General features: G+C 46.3%; 1 pseudogene; it reads right to left on the bottom strand.

The window, feature by feature from the left end:
* Window positions 1-7,375: 7,375 nt before the first annotated feature.
* LOC127780075 (uncharacterized) lies at window positions 7,376-10,300 on the bottom strand (annotated as a pseudogene).
* Window positions 10,301-10,503: the final 203 nt, after the last annotated feature.

The following is a 10,503-nucleotide window of genomic DNA, read 5'->3' as shown; positions in this document are numbered from 1 at the left end:
AGAGGGAGGAGGGGAAGGGGAAGCCGGCCCGTGGAGGGAGAGAGAGGCTGAGGGCTGCGGGCTAATAGTGTATACTTTATACCTTATACCATGGTATTTTGCTGTAATTTTTTTAGAATATTTGTTATGCAAATTATACGAAGTTATAGAAGAATATATTTTGCTGTTGAGACTTAACAATTAGACTTCATATAATTGTGTTTTATGATGAATTGTAGACTGTTAAGACTTGAGAACTGAACTTGACAAAAGTTTAAAGTTCAGTTTGAGGGGTTTTTGTATTCCGATAAATTTTCGTTACCGTATCCGCGCCGGTTCGTTTTCGCTCCATTTTCGGTTTCGATAATATTCGTTTCCGTTTCCGTTTCTGGGGTTTCCGATTCCGAAAAAAATATGGAAACGAAAACGATAAAGGTTGTTTCCGTCCGTTTTCGTACCGTTTTCACCCCTAGTTTATTCAGCCCTAGCAGGTAAGAGTGTGTTCGAGAAGGCATATTTTTTTTAACATGACTAATTGAGTAAAATGGATTTATATCTGATTTGTTAAAATAATATCTATATAGGAATTTAAATGGATTATCTAATTTGTTAAAAAATATATATTGAAATTTATTTTATTACAAAACACATCAATTAATAGTTAGTAAAATATGCTAATGAAAAATGAGAGAGTTGCAACTAGTTGCTGGAAAGAACTCAACCACGTTAAAAGGGTTATTACCAATTTACCATGCTACAGACTATACATGGTGAATGACGGTGTACACTACACGCTAAAAAAAAACAACAGGAACTGCTTCGATGAAATTAGTGCACGCAAGATATAAAACCTCTTTTCATTTATTACTGTATTTGAGATAAGGTGCAAAACCTTTTTTTTTTTACACAGTATGAATGAATGCACCATACATATCGATACCATATCCTTCCTTCGAATGAAACAAGTCTACTCTGGAATAATTATAATAAAATCTAATACTTAATCGAATATATCCAGCATTGCGCGTGTGCTCCAGCGCATCTACGTACGTGCACACGTACGTAGGTCGTCTTGCTAGTTGCTACCCCTCGTCGCAGCTGTCGCCACGCTGCTGCAGCGCGATGGATTCCAACGCCTCGTCGGCCTCCCGGATGACCTCCCGGGCTCCCCGCATGAACGCCTGGTGCTTCCCTTCCGATTCGCGGAGGCTCTCCGGCGTCGGCAGCCAGCGGGTCGGGCAGAAGGTGTCCGGCTCCGGCACCTTGCGCTTGCTCCCCGCCGGCTGCGTCTTCCGGCGACGCGCCGCCGCCTGCTCCATCCGCTGGATCAGCTGCTCCAGCTCCTCCGCTCGCTTGCTGCTCATCCCAATCTCCATCTCTCGATTATCTACTGCACGCCTTAATTTCTTGTTTTCTTTGCTTATTTGAGCTTGTGAGTTGTGACTCGAATTTCTACGCTCTCTTTCTACGTAATTTCTCCAGGATTGTGGGCTGCCGCTTGAGGCCTATGAGCTGTGGCTTATAACGGCCGGCGTGCGGCTTCGGTTCCGAGTTCGAAAGGGACCGCGTGAGCGTGACGCACGTGTCCGAAGCGGATCGGGTCATCGGGAAGAAGCACGCCAGCGATAGGGCGCATTCACATCTGGAGAGTACAATGTCATAGTACAAATTAGGGTTTGTTTAGTTACCTTCAAACTTTTAAAAATTTCGTCACATTAAATATTTAGATGCATGTATAAAGCATTAAATATGTACGAAAAAATCAATTACACAGTTTACATGTAAATTGCGAGACGAATCTTTTGATATTATTTCTACTTTAACTTTAGCAAGAGAGTGGAGAGAGGAAGATAGAATTTTTTCCCATGATTGACTTTTATGCTGTCAGTACAGTTCAAGCGCTCAGCCCAGAGGCCCGGAGGGTTGCCTATTCAATACATTTTGAAATTAGAGATTTTTTACGATGCTTGGAAGGTACCCCATGTACCTTCTAAACCAATTAATAACCACCGTTGATTTCTAAGGGGTAATTTAGGAATAGAAAATAATATTAATAAGGGTATCTTAGTAATTATTTCATCCCCATCCGTTGGCTGGTGGCATCTCGTCAATGAGATTGTTTTCTTTTACACGATGCTGGTATGGTATGACTTCAATCTCCCTCTATGCATGTTTAACCCTAACCCTTGCCTGAACCCCAAGTGAAAGAACAAGCGAGAACAGAGGCAACGCTTACGGCAGCTATGACCGGCGGGTGCGTACGGCGGTGACGATCGGTGGCTGGCTGCTGCTGATGGTTTCTGAATCCTGAAGCATTGGTTCATTCCTGTGAAGCATTGATTTCAACAAAAGCTGTTAAATGGAATCAAAATGTTTGGCGTTATTGATTTCTTGCGAAAATTGATTTGCCTAATTGCCAGCTTGATCGATGCTTCCGTGATTAATCACTAAGCATTTTATTTCGTGATTAATCGCTGAGCAGATCGTAAAAAGAGAAACGAATATGATGCATCTGCCCTTAACCACACAATTCAACTATGGAAATCAATTACCATTTCAACCTTCCACTTCCAGTACCTGGCCCACTATTTTAGTATCTTTTCATTGGTGCCTTCTGTCTTGGTGCATTAGATTATAGGTGATCAAGTGTTCTGTTGACGTCTGATGTTGCGATTCCGGTATTTGCATAGTATGGGGATCGTTGGTATTAGGATATATGCGAGATTGTAGTAAAAGAGATGGAGACGAGGATTTTTATACAGGTTCGGGTCCCTGAATGGTCAGGTAATAACCCTACTCCTGTTGGCCGAAGCCGGTCGTTACTCTTATTCACCATAATCACACCAGTACAATATTTGGGGTAGCCTATTTAACTGTTGTTGACATAGCGGACTGAAGTATCATCACGTAGTCGACAACAGGGTAGTCTTCCTCCTCGAATTCGTGCCCGACGAGATCAGAGATAGCGCTAGATTCCTCTCTTTGGTTCCCGTAGGTACCATATGGGGTTTTCCTAGGCTTATCTCTGATGTCGATATCTGACAGCTTGTCTTGGCGTATGTAGGCTTGTATTGGCTTGTGGCTTTGTGGCGTCTATGTTGTCCGTGTCCCCTCTCCTCACAGGGGATCTTGTATTTATACCCATAGGTGTCCCCTTATCCAAGTAGAACCAGGGAAACCAATATGGATACAATCCGAGTAGTTCTTGTCGTTTCCATGTAGAACTCTGGTTGTCCTTCTTTATCCGAAACTCTCTCCATATCCGAGGTCAATTTCCATATAATACATGGTATGTGGTGGATCCTGCCGAGATTTAGTCAACTACTATTAGGTATGTGGTATCTATAACCCTGACAGGTTCTAATTAATTCCAAACACAAAAGAAACTCTCTTGAAATTAGCCTAGAGAAAGAAGTAGTCTGATTGTGGACGACAACATCGTGACGATGGTTACAAAGCCCCTAGAACTAGAGCAAGTAGAACACCTGGAAGTGTTTGGCCGGGACTTGTGCTGGCTTCTGCTGTTCTGCAGGTTATGTAGCTCGTTCATCGATTCTATGCAATTGCGAAAAGGCCGATCGCACCACATTTTTCGTTAGCAGGTTCTGCTTGGTTGGAAGTCGTTCTTTTGAGAGCAGCCAGTTTCTCTGGTTTGAGCTTTTTTTCCCATTCTTAAGAAGGTATTATGAAATACCATGAGGTATCAATCAAATCTGACCGTTGGTTTAGGAGGGGTAAGATTGGGCTAAAAAACCAATCGGTGAGGAACGACACCGTTGCTGCGGGAGACAGAAAGGTAGGTGAGGCCGTCAGATATCGTCGCTGCGTACTTCCTCCATTTCACAATATAAATCATTTTAGCATTTTCCACATTCATATTAATGTTAATGAATCTAGACATATATATCTATCTAGATTCATTGATATTAACATGAATGTAGAAAATACTAGAATGACTTACATTATAAAATGGAGGTAGTAGTTCTTAATCCTCCTTCTGCTTTCCGTCCCTTGCGAGCTCTCACCGCCATCCCAACTCGTGTGTCCTTGCCGTCGCATCCACGCCGCAGCGGCCGCCATCGCATCCACGCCCTCACCGAGGCCGCCGTGGCCACCGTCGCATCCTCGCCTGTTGAGCGAATTGTCTCAGTGTGTTGACGTCGCGCCGCTGTTGCTAGTACGGGTCGTCTTGAATCACCAGATTGGCTTCGTGGATTCTACTTTGACGCACACGTTTGGTTGCTGTGGAATCGAGCGTATAGGCAGTAAGAAGGAAAGTTGCATACACTAAAACTGAACTTTATCCTGGATTTGTTTGTTCTGGTAGAACAACAGACAAATAGATCTAACCCAGTATACCCCCGCATCCAAATCCATGGACCATTTCTTTCTTCTTCCCTTTCTCTATCCATCACACCATGGACCAAGGGAAGCATCAAGTCATGGCCGGTGTTATGCCGGAGCCCCGCGCTGACGCCGCCGCTAGTGGCTTTGTTACGAAGGACACGGCCGATGACTTTGAGTTCTGCGTCATGTCAGTCGGGGGCCTCGTCCCATCCGGCGCCGCCGCCGGCACGGCCAACATGTGCGTGTCCTTCGAGGTGTTTTCCAGGGGAAGCTGCTCCCTCTCTGCCCCTCATCAACGGCGGCTGGCGATGCGGCCAGACTTGTACTTCTGGCACGGTCAGAGTTGGCGGCGTCCACCGTGGGTTCCAAATCCATCCCTAACGGCGACAGTCAACAATGCAGCATAGCAGCAGACGACACTGATGCTGCCTGGCGGCAATGGATTTGGGTCCACGATGCTCACCAGTCGCGGCCAGCGAACGTAAACTATGGCGAGCTCGCATTGGATTTTAGCCCTTCTTCCCAAAGGGCTGCAAATCAAAGCACCTCTAACGGATGAGCTCGGACGTGAAAGTACTAGTTTACCCTTCCACTCACGGTACCTCCTCAATCTGGGCCTGCGGTACCATGCAGTACGGACCAATCGCAGCTGTTCGATGTCGCTAGATCGATGGCTACGATTTGGTACCGCTCATTGTCAAAAACTCCTCTGATTTTTCTCATGAGTTTTGCTCTGGTCCAGCACTTGGTATCTCAAGGTACTAGTACCTCCAAGTACCAAATGAAATCTGACCATTCAATCAACTGGGGTAAGATCGGAAAGAAAGTAAAGAGCGACAAGACCATCTCCTCATCCTCACCGACATGTCAGTCGACGGCGCCGCATTCCGCCCTCCACACGCGACTGTCTTTGTCGCCGCCAGGCTGCCACCGCAGCCTGCCCTCCCCATAGGCCCTATCGCATCCTTCCTCCGTGGCAACGGCGGTGCGGTCGACGCCGCCGCAACATGTCTTGCCCCCCTCGGCCAATGCAATCTCCCCTGGTGTGACTGACTATGCCGCCGCCGCCGCCGCCACAGTTTCCTCCCCCTACGTGGCTTGGCAACCGCGAACTTGCTCCATAGCATCGGGACACAGGATCCTGCCTTCGTTGCTATGCATCGGAGGTTGTTATGGACCCTTTCGCATGAGTACCGATTTTCTGTATGTTTGACAGAAGTTATATGGTAATATTGGTGATGAATAGGGAGACAAATTTAGGAGCATAAATGACCAAAAATATGTGTGAGACAGATATGAAGTATTGCTTTGGTGCTAGACGATGGATCTGGAACAGTGCTCTTAATTATCATGCTTGATTTATCAAACTGTTAAACTATATATTGACGGGCGAGGCTGAGTTTGATTTCTGGAACCTAGACCCTGGTGGCTGAACCTAGTCCCTGGTGATGGAATTTGTATTGAGATATTGCGGCGGATGGGCGAGCCCCGAATGGACGAAGGCGGGAAGGGGGCAGCTTCATCTTCCCTACTTCGTCTCCTGTAGTGCCAGTGGTCGCCGTCGGTGTTGAGAGGAGGGGCGTCGTCGGCATGCTTCAGCTCAGATCTGGCAGCCTCCCCATCACGATGCAGGGAGGAGATGGCGAGGCGGCCCCCATGGCTTCGGCTACTGATCTTCCGGTCCGTCTGCCTGCATCGGGCGAGCCCTCGGCACAGCGCCGCGCGGAGACGAGGGAAGGGCGATGAGGACAGGGCCGGAACGACGGCGGCGGCAACTCCTGTCGCTAGTTTGCATTGACAAACAATCGCTAATGCGAAAAGACTTCCTTACCCTTCCACCTCTCTATCATGATGCGGTACCATCTCAAGTAACTGGCGGTACCGACAAATAATAGCCTTTGGATCTGATCCAATCAATAACTCATATTTGGTACCGCCACAACCTGTTGGACTGTAAAAAAAACTCTTTTCTCATCGAATCTCTCAACTTCACTAGCCAAGTACAGTACCACCATGTTCAAAAAAAAAAAAAAAGAGTACAGTACCACCAAGTACATGCGCCTCGCCGCCGGCCATGGCATCTGCCGTTGCTAGCACCATGCCCTCGCCGCCGCCCGCTGTCTCGTTCGTGCGAGGCCGCGGCGGTGCAAGAGCCTGCCGCATTGACGGCATTGTTGCCGTCGTCGTCGTCAGCTGCGGTGGCGATGGTGGCAGTGGAGAGAAGAGACAGCATGTGTCGAACGAGTTCATTGACTTTGAGTTCAGCCTTGGTGGACCATGTTGCCATCGTATGAGCTGTTCGCGGATGGGAAGCTGCTCCTGCTTCGGCCACAACCACATCGATCTGGTGGAGCGGAAGAGGGAGAGTATGACGGCGGGACCCCGCCAGTGCCGGAGCTCGCGATGACGGAGTGGACGGAGCGGCCAGTGGTGGTGGCCGAGGCGGTCGAACCGTACGTGTTCTCCCCTATGGCGCCGACGTGCTCGAGCAAATGGAGGAGCTGCTCAGCGTTGACATCTGCATCGCCGTCGCTGTCGGCGACGACGGCGACTTCGTCGATCGAGATCCTCCAACTCCTCGGCGACTCCTGCGCGCACGCACGGCGGCGCAGCGGGTTGCCACTTGCCAGCAGATGAATGGATGAGGCGAAGGGGAATGCACAGAGAGGTGCCACCGGAGTGTTTCGCCGTCGACGGGAGGACCGAGTCTCGAGCAATCCACAAGCGAGCGACATTTTCTCTTTTTGCTTTTTTTATGGATGAGCGATGCAAGCCACCGTGGGATCAACGAGTACAGACCGACCGAGACGGAGAAAAAAAAATATATCAAAATTGATAATATATAGTAGTATAATATAATACTATTAGTGGATAACACCAGAGCGTTTTCTCCCTTTGTATTCTCAGTATGCAATGCCACTTAAAGGAACATAAGAAGTATTAAGCAAAATGCTCTAATCTTTGTGCCTCTTTGTATTCTTGGTCTCAATTAATTAACATCATAAGTTCACAAACACTACAGTCCCAGAAATTAACAAACACAAGTCCGTGCCCAAATCAAAGTTCAAACAAACATGTTAGTGACAATCAAAAACCTCGGCATCAGTTCCATCCAATTTCACTTGATCGCATATCTACACAGCCCCCACTGCCCCACAGTTAATTGTCTGGCTATAGAGTACTAGACAAAAACATATCTAAACATAGGCCCCAAAGTTCATGTGTACTAAAACTTTGGTGAAGCAAAACGAAAAATGTCTTGCATCGTTACCGCCAAAGTTCTAACAACTAGTAACATATAGGCTTTTCTGTCGTCACTTCAAAATATATGCTAGATAACCTAGTAATGGATCTCCCTTCGCCTCTACATCCTGAGAAACTATCAATGTAGAAGCCCTGTGACGAGCCTCAAGCTTAACCAGCTTCAAACGGGTCTTGGCAAGAAGTGACTTGTCGGCGTAAATCTCTTCCTGCGTTTCATTGTTTTTTGTTCTTGTGGACTTGATTCTTCTCAAGATATCAGCGCTTGGAGATGACTTAACAGCAGCCTTCAAACTTGTTATTTTATCATCAAGTGACCGTTTCATCTCATAAAGGTCAGCAATATGAATCAACAGACGTCCTTCCTCCAATTTAATTGATCTAAGGGCCTTCAGTCAGGTAAAAATAAAGATAGATTGCGTTAAAAGAAAAAGATAAATGGATGTATAAAGATCACCAATACTTTAGAAGCATGATAAGAGCATTACCTCATCAAAGGAGAATACAAAAGAATAGGCATTGCAACTTCTTGGTCTGATATCCCATCCATGTTAATCTGAATTTACAAGCAATTAGTTCCAACAAGGATAAATCAATCATGGCAAAAGTGGTGCTGAATAAGTAAAACACTAAAAAGAATCTCATATAACAAAAGGAGAAACAAAAAAACTAGAAGAAACAGAAACTACAGTGGCAAGAAAGGCATGTTATGGTGGAAATCCTAACCGCTCAACCTCCTGACAGCGATCAAGGTTTCTGGCAAGATTCCTCCATGGCTCTTTGTATTTGCATTGGATTCCAGTGCTCTGTTTCTTGTTTCCAAACTTGTTTTGGTCAGCTGTATCATTTCCATCTAGGTTTCTACTTTCTAGTGGGTATAAAGGTGAGAACGGTTTCTCTTGCCTGAGGTATTTGATTCAGTACCGATCTTATGGCATCTTCATTCAGCAAGTTTGAGCATAGAAGTTGGTCTTTCCAAGCTATCACAGTCCACAGCACATTCAGTTTATGGAATCTACAGTTTTGCACATAAGGGAGTGAACTAGGAGGGAGATCTTCATGCTCTTTGCAAGCCAGCCAGGAATACAAACGAATCAAGTGACAGCAATCTGGAAGGGAAGAAAACAGTGCAAGGGGCGATGTGCAAAAACTGAAATGGATACTGAATTTGATATTGATATGGGTTCAGAATAAATGAGACAGTGCAGAATGAATGAGCCTATAAAAAAATGTTGCAAGTGCTGGGGAACAAAAATAAGGTATGCAAAATCTCTGGAAAAGAAGCGGGAGCAACAAGGCACCATAGCTGGCTGCCAACCAAGATAATAACACCTCAGTGCATGTCATCCAGTGAGATACCGGTCATTGTTCCTGATTCAGTGCCTTTATCTAAGAGAAATTTGAACCTTAAAAAGACAGTGAAGAAGGACTGAAGGAACTGATCCAGAACTAGAATAATAAGAAAGCAGTAACTGATCCATCCTAGTTTGCACCAAGGTGATCCTCTTTCACCTTACTTCTTCCTTTTCGCTGATAGTTCATCTGACCTTTTAGAAAAGGAAATTCATGATGATAATAACAAAACTCTGAAAATCAGTCAAAGTGCCCCTGGTGTATCCCATCTCATATTTGCGGATGATAACCTCCTGTTTTTGTAACGCGGAGGTAATTCAGCAAATTGTATAAAGGGGATCAAGTTTGCTATTGGGATGGATCAATTAATTTTCCTATCAAGTGCTCCCTTATGAAGGACAGCTGTAACCAAGCTTTATATGATAAGATGTGTTTTACTCTAGAGGTGGACAGAGTATCATTTCAGCCTACACCTGAAGGAAGAATGAAACCCGTTAGATTCCAATTTTCGAAAGAGAAGTTGAGCAAGAGGCACAACAGCTTTCTGCTGGGGCAAAGGAGGTCTTGATTACATCAGTTGCACAAGCTATACCGATGTAAATCATGTGTTTTCCACCTGCCAGTCTGTGTGTGTGATGAGCTTACCCAGTGCATCCAGAAGACCAGAACTATTGGCAGGGTGAAGGATAATAGAGGAGAATTCATTGGATACCTCGGGGGAAAAAAAGGAGCTAAATCCTTGGGAGGTTTTTGTTTTAGAGACTTGGCATTTTTCAATCTAGTTTGCCAGTTTGGCAAGCTTGTGTCATATTGAGTTCCCTGATACTAGCCTTTATTCTCAAATGTTAAAAGGAAGAGTAAATTCACAGAACTGTAATTTTTTGGGTTAAAACTATCACTTCGCCAACTAAGAAACCATTATTCCATTAGCCAATCCCCATACCTTGGAGCCAATCACAGGGCAGTAGTCATCTTCAGCTGGTCCTTGCGGTTGCTGGGAAGCCCCGCCCCCTCCCTCGCTGAGGCGCCTCTTCTCCTCCCGGGACCTGCGGAGGATTCTCCCACCCCCATGGCGCTAAAACCAACACGGAAACCGCAAGTCAGAAACTCCCAGTTCGTCACATCGCCCATACGCGCGCACGGCGAACCAACCATGGCTAGTGACTGACGAGATGACGAAAATCTTACCCTGATGATCCTTGCCATTGGAGCACCAGTGCTGCGCCTGCCTCTCCCGCGATCTCGCTGGCGAGGGGCGCCGCCACAGCGCGGTGGAGGAAGACGATGGGGGCGGCGAGACGAGACGATCACGAGGAGGAAGTGGGGTTTTTCCGGAGAGGGGAGGAAGGGAGGAGGGGGTTTTCTACTTTTTCTTTGGGAGCGGAGCAGAGCAGAGCAGAGGACGATCACTACGAGACAGAGGAGAGAGAAAGGGGACAGTTAGTCGACTGGTTGGGCCGAACGGCCCAGCACTGCTTTGCTAGGTCCGTTTTGCCTATCATCTCTTGCCTATGCTCGAGTAGTTTTCCTCAACGATAAAATCGGGTATGACCTCTTATTCAA

This window comes from Oryza glaberrima, chromosome 1 (genome assembly GCF_000147395.1).
Source record: "Oryza glaberrima chromosome 1, OglaRS2, whole genome shotgun sequence".
In the NCBI taxonomy this organism is placed as follows: Eukaryota; Viridiplantae; Streptophyta; class Magnoliopsida; order Poales; family Poaceae; genus Oryza; species Oryza glaberrima.
This window is presented reverse-complemented; position numbering and strand designations above follow the sequence as displayed.